Source organism: Acinonyx jubatus, chromosome X (assembly GCF_027475565.1).
Source record: "Acinonyx jubatus isolate Ajub_Pintada_27869175 chromosome X, VMU_Ajub_asm_v1.0, whole genome shotgun sequence".
Lineage (NCBI taxonomy): Eukaryota > Metazoa > Chordata > Mammalia > Carnivora > Felidae > Acinonyx > Acinonyx jubatus.
In genome coordinates, this window is record NC_069389.1 from 11,176,183 (window position 1) to 11,189,709 (window position 13,527).

A 13,527-nucleotide genomic window follows, 5' to 3' on the forward strand; every position below is an offset into this window, starting at 1 on the left:
GCTGGGAGAACACAGGGCCTGAGACCAGCAGGCCTGCTGGGGGTTGTCAGAAGGGGAATACAATTGGTGATCTGTTGGTGGCCACATTTTATATGCCCTAGTCGCTCTCAAAGCTACTGGGATGGCGGGGAGACAGGGAGGGGCCAAGGGTTCTGCCATTGCAGGAAAAGTAGAAATGAGAAAAAGAGTGGTTTCCTCATGGTGTGAGAGGCTGCACATCACCAGCTTGGATGCGGTGGCTCTTTGGAGCGCTTTTTAGTTCATCAACAATGATAAAAGCAAGTAGTTCAGACCGATCCTAGGGAAAATGCCTACTTGCTTCGAGTTGTTAAAAACACCCGCTGGACATCTGGCCAGGATGGTTGGGAGGGCTACTGGGGAAAGAGCAGCAGGCCAGTTCAAATCTTGGCTCTGTCAGAAACAAGCAATGAAGCTTTGAATTTGCACCTATAACTCTCTGGGCCTAAGTTCTTCATAAAGTAGACAGGTTGAACTAGACGAGTGATTCACCAGGAATACTGAACAGGAAGCTCCAGGCTCTGGAGTGCCTTAGCTGAGAAGGGAGCTGTGAAGACCAGCTGAGACGGCCCCTGCGCCCCAGCCCCACTTCTCTAGGAGCAACGTATGCGTCTATTTTTCTATTTCACATAGAGGGACTGCTTCGCTGTTTTTATTCAAGGGGGAAACTTAGGTGCTAAAATAAAGCTTGACAATCACTTCACCAAACTACAACAGTTACTCATAAGGAAAAATCAAGGGACACCTGTGAGGACTGATCAATATCAGCAAGAGAGATAGGTGCCCATCTTGTAGCGGTGCCACTCTGGATGGAAGAAGGATTCTGGGCAAAGTGGAAGTTGTAATACAAGGGATGAAAACTTGTCATGTGGGCCACACTGGGTGGCCTTTTGGGTCATCAGAGGGGTGAAACTGAGGGGACAGGCTGGAAGAAGCAGCAGAAAGAGGGACCAAGGTAGGAGGACTCCTGGCTGCCCATGCAAGGTGGGCTCAGAGTAACCGGAAGGTGCCTAGAGGGGAACGGTCAGGCAACACCGCCGTGTGTGCTGACCTCTGTGGGTATTCCTGCTTCAGCCCACACCAACAATGGGTTGTTTCCAGACCTTGCAGGCATTGCTGAATCTAAAAGCGGGTTTACAAAAGTAAAACCAATCATTACAACATTTCCATACATTTCACAATGCTCACCACGATAAGTGTACTTACGAACTGTCACCATACCAAGTTACTACAGTATTATTGACTATACTCTCTGTGCTATATTTTATATCCTCGTGACTTATTTATTTTATAACTGGAAGTTTGTATGTCTTGAATAAAAGGTCTGTTGTAGTAGAAATTCGCTGATTTTTCCCAGGGATCTACTTGTTAGGGCACCTGCTGAGAGTCAGCTTTCATCACTTCCAGAGAGCTTAAAAAGAGCAAACTAGTTTTCTAAGATGGAAAGGTAATGCCTTTGTATCAGTCCAAATTCCTGAGATTATGATTTGCAATACTCAATATTTTTTTCAATTCTCTCTGCCCCTAATAGAGATATAAATATTCAGTGTTGAAACTGAATTCAGGGGATAATTACCGGATTAGTATAAAGTCACAATTACAGTAATTTGATGATTTCAACTAGTCTGGCTTTCTCCTCGACAAGGATGACTGAAACAAGTTGAAATTGTAATACACAGGTCTTACAAAGATAAGAACACTGGACAGCATTTTGTATGGAAACATCCGCTTCTCGATATGTCTCATTAGAATCACAGTCACAAAACACTGTTAACCTTTCCTTTTAAATAAGAGATTGGCACATCCTGCCTTAGCCAATAATACTCATTCTCTTCCTCTTGTCCCCAATAAAATGTTATGTAGGAAACAATCATTACCCAGTATCATAGTCTTCTAATGGCTGCTTACCATTGAGCAAGGCAGTCTGTATTCAAATCCTGATTTCTTCAGAGACTTGGGATAAGACTGTATGTGGGACATCTGGGTCTCTGAGACCCACATATTGCTCAGAGCATGGCTCCTCTAATTCTTGCATTTGGATAATGTGAGATTCCTCCCTTTTACCTGTGAACATCCAAAACAAAGAAAAACAACCATGCATGAAGAATTCTATTGTTTAAAGAGGGAAAGGAGGAACATATTCCTGGCATTTAAAAGATGCTGCTGTTGGGGCGTCTGTGTGGCTCAGTCGGTTGAACGTCCGACTTCAGCTCAGGTCATGATCTCGCGGTCTGTGAGTTCAAGCCCCGCGTCAGGCTCTGTGCTGACAGCTCAGAGCCTGGAGCCTGCTTTGGATTCTGTGTCTCCCTCTCTCTCTGCCCCTCCCCTGCTCATGCTCTGTCTCTCCCTGTCAAAAATAAATAAACATTAAAACAATTTTTTAAAAAAGATGCTACTGTTAATCAACCTACATGGTTTCCAAGACTGAAATCAACCCTGCACCGGATCCTAGGAATTTATTTAATCCACTGGTCTCAACCAGGCGTGATTTCGCTCCCTAGGGGACATTTGGAAATGTATGGAGATACTTTTTGTTGTCACAACTCGGGGGAGTGCTAGTAGGATGTAGTGGATAGAGGTCAAGGGTGCTGCTAAACATCCTACAGTGCACAAAACAGCCCCCTGTTACAAAGAATTATCCAGTCCAAAATGTCAACGGAGGTTGAAAACTCCCGCTTAACTCAACTAGGGCATGACGCGCCATTTGTAATGGAGCTTACCTGTACTAAATAGAAAAGCTCATAGTTCATTCCACTGTGCCATGCAATAGAGTCTAATTCTACATTATGAACAGGAGAGCAAGGGGCTGCCAGCGACTAGCAAAGTGGGACGATTTCAGATTTGACATCCATGGAAGACCTATCTTGTACCAGTTTCCCAGGTGTCTTCTTTAATCTGCAGAATAATCCTCTGAGGTATGTAGAACTATGCTCATTTAAAGAAGCACAACCTAAGAAACTAAGAGAAGTTTAGACACATAACTCGAGTCCCTTGGTAAGGTAGGAAGCCGAGATTCACTCCCAGGGCTCTCTCATTCCCATGGTATTTGGAAGTACAAGGTGGTACATGCACACGGCAAGCATATGCTGGAGGAGATCAGGTGACAGAAACTGAGATCCTTCTTCCTGCTTCCATGCACCCTTCACTAGCTTCGGTGTGCTTCTGCTCGAGACAGCATGTACCTAGGACTTTGTTCAAAACATTTCCTACATGCCTAGAGCCAGTGTGCCCACATGCATGGCAAGTCCACAGTCCCTGGTGTTCTATTTGCCTCTGAGCAGCCCTCAGCCACTAACTCAGCACCGCGGGAGTACAGAAGTCCAGGTGCTGTTCTTCAAGGCAAGACGAGCACTGAGGAGTAACTTACACTCCAGGGTTCCCCTGCGGGGTCAGGCTGAGGGACACTTCATGGGCTGTACCTGCAACCACTCTCCTCCCTATCCTGTTTACTCCACCCCCTCAGCATTTCCTCCTGAGAGCACTTCCTTAAGAAATCGTTTCCACACAAATCCTTGTGTCTGAGTCTCCGAGTCTCCGTCTGGGAAACCTAATGCCTAAGAAGAGGTACCTTGGAGGCTAGAGGTTGGGGATGCTCCTTTGAGTAAGAAGACCTTTAGCTGGATGATAGTGGGAGATAAGGTCAGAGAGACAGACCACACCCAGGATGAGTCTAACTAAGGAATTTGGAGGTAGCCTGTGAACAACAGAAAACCATTACCAGTATTTTCAGTAGGGGAGAGCATTCCACATGAAATAGAATTGGCCACATTAATAAACCTTAGTGGATACTAAATGTAATTTATTAGACATTTTCCAAGCATGTTACTAAATAATGGGGAACTTGCAAGTACAGCAAAATGTAATAAAGGAAAATGAAAAATTCTTAGGTGTTGATTACTTTCTGTGTACAAAGGGGCTTCCTGCTCTAGAAATACATGAATAGATCAAATGACTTTGAACTGTGATTATGGCCAACCATAAAAAGGAAGCTTGTTTCCCTGTGGCCTGGGACCACTTATTTTACAAAATGAAACACTTGTCTTTATAACAAGGTAATTTTCTAACATCAAACAGGAGAACTACTTGGTATCTCAGAAAATTAGGGTCATTTTTTGTTTGTTTATTGTTATTTTCTGTCTGCCTACTATGTTCCAAGCACTAGATAGATTAAGGAGTAAACATTAAAGTTAAAAATTGAAACAGTTTTCTGGATTTTTAAAAACTGTTTATTTTCAGAGAGAAAGAGAACATGAGCAGGGGAGGGGCACGGAGGGAGGGGGAGAGAGAATCCCAAACAGGTTCCATGCTGTCAGTGCAGAGCCCGTTGGGCTCGATCCTACGAACCATGAGATCATGACCTGAGCCAAAATCAAGAGTCAGATACTTAGCCGATTGAGCCACCCAGGTGCCCCAGTTTTCTGGATTTTTAAACTCTATATTCTGTATATAACCAGAAGAGGATTTCCTACAACATTAACTCTTAGTCTGAGGTCAAAAAAGTAAGTTTTATTAATGATAATCAGGTAGAAGAATGTCTGCTAAACTTTTTAAGTGTCTAAAATATTCTGAAAGAAAATTATTTTGATGTAATGTGGAAGGTTACAGTTCAGTCTATACTTGATAGATAATGTTACAATTCAATTTCAACGTGATGCTTATTGCGTAAATCACGGGCAAGCAAGAGTCAGTAATAATTTTAGGCTTTGTAGGCCAGATAGTTTCCGTCACAACTACTCAAACTTGCATTGCGGTGCAAAAGCAGCCACAGATAATACATAAGCCAATGGGTATAGCTATGTCTCAATAAAACTTCACAGACACTGAAATTTGATTTTCATATAATTCTCATGTGTCACAAAATAGTCTTCTTTTCATTTTTTTCAGCCACTCAAAAATGTAAAAATCATTCTCCGCTCACTAGTGGGTTATATAAAAATAGGTAGTGGGGTGGGTTTGGTTCGAGAACCTGGTGTCCCAGCTTGGGTTTCCTCAAACCAGGGCTGAGGCAAAGGCTTGGGTGCAAGTAGTTTATTTGGGAGGTGGCCCCAGGATGCAGGAGTGAAGGAATAGGAGAGTGGGAGAGAGAGAAGGAGACAGAGAGAAAGGGGTGGAGAGAGGGGGAGAGAGAGAGAGGGTACAAAAGAGAAAAACCCGGGCTGCCTGGGTGGCTCAGTCAGTTGAGTGTCTGACTTCGGCTCAGGTCATGATCTCACACTCTGTGAGTTCAAGCCCCGCTTTGGGCTCTGTGCTGACAGCTCAGAGCCTGGAGCCTGCTTCGGATTCTGTGTCTCCCTCTCTCTCTGCTCCTCCCTGCTCATGCTCTGTCTCTCTCTGCCTCTCAAAAATAAAGAAATGTAATAAAAATCTAAAAAAAAAAGAGAGAAAAACCCTACAAAGTGTTATTATGTTGGTTACTGAAGGCAGCTGGGCTCTATCCCACTGGGGATCCTCTGAGAAACTGGTAGAATATGCCTCAGAAACGCCCCTGTGAAGAATAGGAGGCTTGGGTCACTATCTCCTGGCTACAGTCTCTTCGATTTAAGTTGCCCTGGCTGTGGGTCAGTAAAGCTCCTCCACTTTGGTGAAGCTATGAAACAGAAAAGCAAAGAGGTGGTACCAGCCATCCCGGGGAACCTTCCAGCAGAGCGGTATATGCTATCACAGGTAGGTTGAGGGAATGTGGCACAGGAAAAAAAAAGTGTTCACTAATGTTGATAATAACCTTGATTTCTGTGTTATTTCTCTGGGAGCCTAAAATTACAAATCTGAGGGCATGAACATTCTAAAAGCTAGGTCGCTCACAGGCTGGGAAGGTAAAAACCCAGAATGAAGCCAACATCTTGGGGACCTTATTCAGTGGGCTCCATATCCGGAAAGGAATGTTGGTCATGTGGAAAGCAAACTCCTAAAATAAAAAATTGCAGCTGTAGGTCTAAGTAGATGGATAGAGAATGTTCCTGAGCAGTTCCAGAGTGGAGGTCGAGTCTGCAGGTCTTAAGACGAGTTCACCAGCAGGGGAGAGGAGACTGTTCACGCAACAGAGGAGGAGTCCCAACAACTCATTCTGGGAAGAAAGGCAATAAGATAGAGTGCCAGCCTGTGGCACCAATGCTCCACTCAGGTTTCACTTCACGAGAATGAGGGAAACTATCACTGTCAGAAGCTGAGCAGGGCAGGGGACGTTCAGTGACAGGGCAGAGTTCTCGCGAACGAGAACTCACTTTCCTTAGGAGCCATCACAAAAACTCAAAGGGAGATGCATAGTAAACAGCTGCTATCCTGTGTGGCCCAGAGTTTATTTGCTTTTCTAGTAAAACAATACTCATAAAGTCCCCACATATTCTCTTGGAATATGCTATCAGTTACCCTCGGACAATATTTATTGGGCATCTCTCACTGGATGTTACTTCTCGTTACGGCACTGAAGCCTGCAATCCCGGTCAGTGTATCTCATTTCTCTGGCCCCGGTGATTGGTTCAGAAATAATATGTGGCCCAGTTGAACTACTGAGAGGTAATTAGCCCTTTTTTAGGGCTTCTTGGGGGGACAATGGTACCATTTCCCCCTAGCCTAACTCTGAGAGGTTAAAGAATATGTTGAGGCTAGGACCAGCTCTTGAAGATTCAAACCGAAAATCTCAGGGAATGCAGAGCCAGGAGATAGTGAGAAGCTAAACTCTGAACTTAGCCTTGTTGACCTGGCTGACAGTGTGTAAAGCGCTTCTTGGACTTTAATGTGCATACAGACCCTGGATCTTGTTAAAATGCAAGTCTAATTCAGCATCATGTAGGATGGGGCACAAGATGTCGCATTTCTAACAAGCTCGTAGGGGATGTCCACGCTGCTGGTTTGCAGACCATACTCTGAGTAGCAGGGATGGGACACACACTGAACCTTCTGTCCATAATCTGATACAGGGACCCAGTGGTTCAGACTAGGCAGGGCTGAAACAGCTCATGAAATTGGATAGCTGCTCCTGATGGCAGTGCAGAACTTAAAGCATGGACAAACACCTCATATGCCTAAACGTTTACCTCAAGGCACAGATTAAGATCAAAGATTTTCCATAACATGATTTTTAAATAATGTTCTCTCTTATGGCTGTAGGAATCAAATACCCAAAAACCTAACTCAGACTGTGAGTCTGACCCCATCCAAGTTTGCTTGCGGAATGGCAGTATCCACTGTAGGATTCATAGCCCTTCCAGGCCTTTGATGTGAGTGAAGGCAGCGCCCTGGGAAGAGGACAATTCCAACAACTTGAAGGGAAATATCTGGAACACTTTGAGGAGTACCCTAAATTCCCAACCCCTTAGGAAGAGCTTCCCACTGGGTCTCCTGAGTCTGCAGAGCAGTTCTCCCTCTCTTGCTTAGAGAAACTGTTACTTCCTGGCGTGAATGTGTACCCTTACAGAACAAAGTTACTACTGTGCGCCCCACCAGTCAGTGTCCCTCAGTCGGTCACCATAATCGGATTCCAGCATGTCCTGGGAGGAGAGCTGAGTGTGGGATCAAACTCAGGAAGAGAAGGCTTATACAATGGAAGATCTTTAGGAATTCATTAAACCATAAGAGCAAAGATCAGGGGGATATTTGGGGGAAGAGATCTTGAGGACTTTGAACCCAAAAGGAAGAGTGTATACAGGAAGAATAAAAAATATAATTCACAATAAAACAACACATATTTCAGTATGGAAAGGCTGGGGCACAACTACAAGAGAAGATATCCTGGAGGGGTTGGACACTTTACCCTATTACCATGAATGCAACAGTTACAAATGCCAATGGACACAGACATGTTATGTTAGCAATACATGCCTGTATTACGATTACTTTCCTATCATTGCTGTAATAAATTACCATAAGCTTAGGTTTTTTTTTTTTTTAAAGTTTTCTTTTTTTTTTTAATATATGAAATTTATTGTCAAATTGGTTTCCATACAACACCCAGTGCTCATCCCAAAAGGTGCCCTCCTCAATACCCATCACCCACCCTCCCCTCCCTCCCACCCCCCATCAACCCTCAGTTTGTTCTCAGTTTTTAACAGTCTCTTATGCTTTGGCTCTCTCCCACTCTAACCCTTTTTTTTTTTTTTTCCTTCCCCTCCCCCATGGGTTTCTGTGAAGTTTCTCAGGATCCACATAAGAGTGAAACCATATGGTATCTGTCTTTCTCTGTATGGCTTATTTCACTTAGCATTACACTCTCCAGTTCCATCCACGTTGCTACAAAAGGCCAGATTTCATTTTTTCTCATTGCCACGTAGTATTCCATTGCGTATATAAACCACAATTTCTTTATCCATTCATCAGTTGATGGACATTTAGGCTCTTTCCATAATTTGGCTATTGTTGAGAGTGCTGCTGTAAACATTGGGGTACAAGGGCCCCTATGCATCAGTACTCCTGTATCCCTTGGGTAAATTCCTAGCAGTGCTATTGCTGGGTCATAGGGTAGGTCTATTTTTAATTTTCTGAGGAACCTCCACACTGCTTTCCAGAGTGGCTGCACCAATTTGCATTCCCACCAACAGTGCAAGAGGGTTCCCATTTCTACACATCCTCGCCAGCATCTATAGTCTCCTGATTTGTTCATTTTGGCCACTCTGACTGGCGTGAGGTGATATCTGAGTGTGGTTTTGATTTGTATTTCCCTGATGAGGAGCGACGTTGAACATCTTTTCATGTGCCTCTTGGCCATCCGGATGCCTTCTTTAGAGAAGTGTCTATTCATGTTTTCTGCCCATTTCTTCACTGGGTTATTTGTTTTTCGGGTGTGGAGTTTGGTGAGCTCTTTATAGATTTTGGATACTAGCCCTTTGTCCAATTTGTCATTTGCAAATATCTTTTCCCATTCTGTTGGTTGCCTTTTAGTTTTGTTGGTTGTTTCCTTTGCTGTGCAGAAGCTTTTTATCTTCATAAGGTCCCAGTAATTCACTTTTGCTTTGAATTCCCTTGCCTTTGGGGATGTGTCGAGTAAGAGATTGCTACATCTGAGGTCAAAGAGGTCTTTCCCTGCTTTCTCCTCTAAGGTTTTGATGGTTTCCTGTCTCACATTCAGGTCCTTTATCCATTTTGAGTTTATTTTTGTGAATGGTGTGAGAAAGTGGTCTAGTTTCAACCTTCTGCATGTTGCTGTCCAGTTCTCCCAGCACCATTTGTTAAAGAGAATGTCTTTTTTTCCATTAGATGTTCTTTCCTGCTTTGTCAAAGATGAGTTGGCCATACGTTTGTGGGTCTAGTTCTGGGGTTTCTCTTCTATTCCATTGGTCTATGTGTCTGTTTTTGTGCCAATACCATGCTGTCTTGATGATGACAGCTTTGTAGTAGAGACTAAAGTCTGGGATTGTGATGCCTCCTGCTTTGGTCTTCTTCTTCAAAATTACTTTGGCTATTCGGGGCCTTTTGTGGTTCCATATGAATTTTGGGATTGCTTGTTTTAGTTTCGAGAAGAATGCTGGTGCAATTTTGATTGGGATTGCATTGAATGTGTAGATAGCTTTGGGTAGTATTGATATTTTGACAATATTTATTCTTCCAATCCATGAGCAGGGAATGTCTTTCCATTTCTTTAAATCTTCTTCAATTACCTTCATAAGCTTTCTATAGTTTTCAGCATACAGATCTTTTACATCTTTGGTTAGATTTATTCCTAGGTATTTTATGCTTCTTGGTGCAATTGTGAATGGGATCAGTTTCTTTATTTGTTTTTCTGTTTAAGCTTAGGTTTTTAAAAACAACAGAGATTTATTGTCTTACAGTTCGGGACGTCCGAAGTCTGAAATTGGTCTCACTAGGCCAAGAGGAAGATGTTAGCATGGCTGTGTTCCTTTCTGAAGGTTCTAAGGGAGAACTCATTTCCTTGCCTTTTCAGCTTCCAGAGGCTGACTGCATTCCTCAGCCCATGGCCAATTTCTTCATCTTCAAAATCAACAATTCTGTCACCCCAACCTCTGCTTCTGTCATCACATCTCCTTCTTTGACTTTCCTGCTTCTCTCTTTCCCTTATTAAGACCTTTGTGATTACACTGGGCCCACCAAGATAATCCAGGATGATCACTCCATCTCAAAATCCTTCATTTAATCACATCTGCTGTGTAAAGTAACATATTCACAGGCTGTGGGGGTTAGGAATATCATCACTAGTGGATTTTCTAGTCGTACATACTATATCCAGGCCAGAGTGTCCCTTTCTCTGAGCCTTTTGGTTCTTGCTTACACCACCTGCTATGGCAATTCTGCCATTTTTACTTGACTTGGTGCAGACTGTTGTTTTCTCCAAGCTTCCAAGAGTTATCATAATTGTATGTCAGCACAGTCTTCTCCTTGCATCCTTGTCAGAATGTCAAATCCTACATCACAGGAGAGTGTTCCCAAATCAATACTCTCTCTTTGATCCAACTTTGGCTCGCTTCCCCTTGATCCAGCACCTCAAGACTTAGTACCATTGTTTTCTTCTGGATCCTAACAGCATTTGTTGGCTAGATCCTGCAAGAACTTTGGGATACAGTCCTCTTCCTCTCTCAGAAGGCCAGCACTTCTCTGTCAGGGTTATGGTGTAAAATGACCCTAGTTCGTCTACTATTGGCTGGAGAAGAAAAAAGTATTCTGCCCCAGTTTGCCACCCTGGAAAGGTTTAATAACCTGTGGGCTACAGTATGCCAGAAGCTGTCCATGCTTCACTGCCCCCCAGTGATGGGTGCGTAATCCACCTCCCAAATCCTGTTTTAGAGTGAGCTTCTTCTCATCACTCCTGGCACCAAATCTCTTAGGTGTAGGAGTGTTTTTGGAAACACCTATAAGGGTGGGAGGAAAGCAGGTTTGGGCAAAGAGGGAAGTTAAGTTTTCACAACAATGGCCTCAGTTGAGCCCACTTGGAGAGCTCTGCAGCTGAAATTGCCCTTCAAGTTGTCCTGCCTTGAAGCAAGGGGGCCAGATCTTTCTACTCTTGCATCAGCTAATCAACAACTGTGCCTGCCCCCAGGGAAGGGGTGTGACCCTTACGCAGTGACTCTCTTCAACCCAGGGAAATTCCCAAAGAGAGATTCCCAGTGTGAACTGTGAGCCACCAGTATTCAGCTCATGGGGAGATGGGCTTCAGTCCTGAAGGGAAAACGGGCAGCACACACTACAAGGACTATGGTAAAAAAAAGTCTCTAAAAGCTTTGCCCCAGAAGCTTTGATATGCGGAGATGACTTCCTGACCCTCAGGTGGGAGCTGTGGCATCTTGGACCTATTATATAAAAGTGCTAGGGTCTGGTCTTTCTCCTTAACATCAGTTGCCAAGAATGGAACCTGACAAATAAAAGAACCTCCCCAATACAATATAAACTATTTTTAAACTCCTGTTAATGCTAATTCCTGTTTCATCCATTTCTCCTTGGCCTTCATGGCAAGGAAAGGGATGACAAATTTACCTCAAAAAAGCCTTTCCTGGGCCCTGATAAAAAAAAAAAGTGAAAAGAAAGAGCCTCCAAATTAGTAGGCAGAAAGCAGACTGGGGTAAAATTGCCCAAGAAGTGGCAATATAATCTGTTATTGGGCCTCCACTGGTATCAAGAAGTTCATTCCCACTTGAGAGCACCATGAAATCAGCCTTGCCCTGGTTGCCACTCCCTAGTGTCAAGCTCTCCAGGTTTGTAAGCCCGGAAGGATTTGTCCAGGATCCAATGATAATATATTTCATAGGCCATAGATTTACAGCCTAGTGAGTTAGATGATGTGAATGTCACAATGTAGAAATGTGCCCATGAAGAAAATGGGTCAAAGGCAAAATGGGGATTATGATTCCAAGGAATAGTAACTTTCATATGGCCTCAGTCACTACATGATGAATTTCTTGGGAGAACATCCCTCACCAAGGCTGGGGGATCCGTTAGGGGGAGCCAGAGAAAGAAAATCAGCATTTAAAGTGTTCTTTCCTCAGTGCCCTTTGGGACTCACTCAGTTCTTGCTGTGCTTATAAAAAGTCACTTAAAACATATATGATGTACATCCATGCTCACAGCATTATTCACAATAGCTAAACTGTGGAATCAACCCACATGTCCATTGATGGATGAATGGATAAGCAAAATGTGGTCTATATCTACAGTGGAATATTATTCAGCCTTTAAAAGGAAGAGAATTCTATAATATGATACAACATTGATGAACCTTGAGGACATTACATTAAGTAAAATAAGCCAGTCACACACACACACAAAAACCCAAAAACAAATACTGGATGATTCCACTTTATATAAGGTACTTAGAGTAGTCAAAATCAGAAAGACAGAAAGTAGAATGGTGGTTTCCAGGGGCTGGGAGGAGGGAAGAATGGGGAGTTATTGTTTCATGGGAATCAAGTTTCAGTTTTAGAAAATGAAAAGAATTACAGGAATGAAGGGTGGTGATGGATGCACAACAGTGTGAATGTATTTAATATCATTGAACTATACACTTAAAAATGGTTAAGATGGTAAATTTTGTTAAGTGTATCTTACTATAATTTTAAATATGTTTAAAGCATACATGAAACAAAGAGAACAAGGGAAAAGAAAAAGAAGCAGAGACTTAAGTCAATAAATTAAAAAATAAAAGAAAGCTAATGTTTTTTTTGTAATTTTTAAAATTTTTAAAACTCCTTTAAAGTTTTTTTTTAAATAAACATACCCAGTATAAACAACAGAAAGAAAAAAAAAAGAAACAAATGAGACTTTAAATGAGGAAACCAAGAGTAAGATAGGAGAAAACCAAAAGACAAAATAAAAATAGTAATAATTAAAAACCCAATTAAAAAAAAACCCCAATTTAAAGAAAAATGGAAAATTAGTAAATTTAAGATGAAAAAACTGAGATCCAGGGAGAAATACAATAGTTGACCATATAAGAATATAGTGACCATATAAGAAACAGAAGTTGAGGGAGGTACAGTTAAAATAAAACTTAAAACTTTTTGGTTAAAAGGTGAGGTTAAGAATTAGCAGAAAGAAGGGGAATCTGGGTGGCTCAATCAGTTAAGCATCTGACTTTGGCTCAGGTCATGATCTTGCAGTTTGTGGGTTTGAGCCCCATGTTGGGCTCTGTGCTGACAGCTCAGAGCCTGGAGCCTGTTTCAGATTCTGTGACTCTCTCTCTCTCAAGAATAAAAAAAAAATTTTTAAAAAATTTTCAATGGATAAACATTTTTTAAAAAAAGAGTAAACTGAAGCAGCAACCCACCCCAGGGTAAGAGGTTTGGGTAATTGGAAATTAAAGGTTTGCAGGAAAAGCCCTGGGGGAGGGGAGGGGCACTGCCCAGCTGGTCCTGGCCTCTCTGAGGGGCACAGCTGGGCTAGTCCTGGAAGTTTGGCAAAAGTAAAGAGCCATTGCTGTGGTGATACTAGCTGGCAGGAACAGAAGTGGACAGGAAGGAGCAAGGCCCTTCTCCCAACCTTGAAGTCTCCGTCTAGTGCCCCCCACCAGCAGAGCGTAACAGCTGACAAAGGTTAGCAAAGTCTCATCCCCAGCATGCCAAAGCACAGTGC

The 13,527-nt window shown here is 42.8% G+C and overlaps 1 long non-coding RNA gene across 1 annotated transcript in view; it reads right to left on the reverse strand.

The window, feature by feature from the left end:
* Positions 1-201: 201 nt before the first annotated feature.
* The window catches only part of LOC128311558 (uncharacterized), a 36,936-nt gene continuing 23,610 nt past the window's right edge, over positions 202-13,527 (reverse strand). The window contains exon 3 of the long non-coding RNA XR_008290020.1: positions 202-2,082. This is a non-coding gene — a long non-coding RNA (uncharacterized LOC128311558). The remainder of the gene's footprint in view (positions 2,083-13,527) is intronic.